Source organism: Arachis duranensis, chromosome 8 (genome assembly GCF_000817695.3).
Source record: "Arachis duranensis cultivar V14167 chromosome 8, aradu.V14167.gnm2.J7QH, whole genome shotgun sequence".
NCBI classification, from domain to species: Eukaryota; Viridiplantae; Streptophyta; class Magnoliopsida; order Fabales; family Fabaceae; genus Arachis; species Arachis duranensis.
In genome coordinates, this window is record NC_029779.3 from 44,046,316 (window position 1) to 44,047,663 (window position 1,348).

The 1,348-nt window shown below is 25.4% G+C and overlaps 1 pseudogene; it reads left to right on the forward strand.

The window, feature by feature from the left end:
- Positions 1-84: 84 nt before the first annotated feature.
- LOC107462973 (probable aminotransferase TAT2) overlaps positions 85-1,348 on the forward strand; it is a 6,382-nt pseudogene continuing 5,118 nt past the window's right edge.

The window sequence follows — 1,348 nt, forward strand, 5'->3', positions numbered from 1 at the left end:
TTTTTGGTCAAGTGGATTGGATAGCCCTCAATCCTAGACATTACACCTATGTTTTACACACACAACACACTCATACACACTATCATGGACCATGAATATCATATGTTCTTAAACCAACAACCAGGCCTCAGTTGGGATACACTCTCTAGCAAAGCATACACAAACACCACTGGACCAAGCCTTGCAATGCGCGAGCAGAACTTGTTGGAATCAGAGAAAATGTCAAGGGTGGCAAATTGAGTCCAAACATGTTGGGATGATCCATTTAGTTTATAAAAAAAAAAAGTGGATCAAGCTTGAAAATTGAGACTCCAATAAACAAAATGCCTGCCAAACTCACCTTGCTTTTCTGTAGATATTTTTATATTTTAAATTTATTTTTTTAAAGTTATAAATTATATCAGGTATTTTTTATAGTTAATTATTTATTAAGTTTTTTTCTCTAATTAACTTTATAATTATTTTTCACTTTTCAAAAGTAAAACAAATTTTATTGTGGCTAGCCTGCCATCCTACCAAAAACATGAGGTGGGTAGAATTTTTAGGGTGAATTCTACCCAACTCCCTCTAAAATAACATGTAAATTACCATTCATAATGTGTCATATTTTAATTGGTCATTATCTTAACTATAGTTAGGTTATTTTGTAATTTATTATTTTAGATGGGTAATTGTATAATTTTTTAAAATATTAAAATTCTACCCCGTTAATTGAAACACATTCTCACGCAATCTCTTTTCACAGTGCATCATTCCTTAACGGGTCATTGAATTCTCATGGCTCGTAACTTTTTTGTTCTTCCCAGTATAGACAGCGCCCACTTCATTTCTATCTCTTTTCCTCTCACTCAATCCCTTTTTTTGCCATGACCCATGAATCACTCCTTACCAACATCAACATCATTAATGGTTAGTTCAGTTATTAAATTTTTTTATTAAAAAAATATATATTTATTTAATTACATGATGGAATATATACTCATATGTAAAATATAATATAATAAAATAAATCTATTCAAAATACTTAAAAGTATATTTAAAATCATGAACATATAAATATAATAATAAAATTTGTACTCTAATAAAGTAAACATATTTTTTATCATACATAAATTATTTAAAAAATAAATATATTATTAAAATTAATAATACAAATTTAAAATAATAAAATCCAATTTTCTTACTGTATTTTTTATAATATTTTTATTTTTTTAATTTATAATTTATTAGTACTTTATTATTTAATTAATGATTAAACAAATTATTTTCATCAAAAATTATTTTTTTTATTATCTTAGAGAAAAGATCAATATAACAGTTTAAAAAATAATATAAAAATAATATTTTA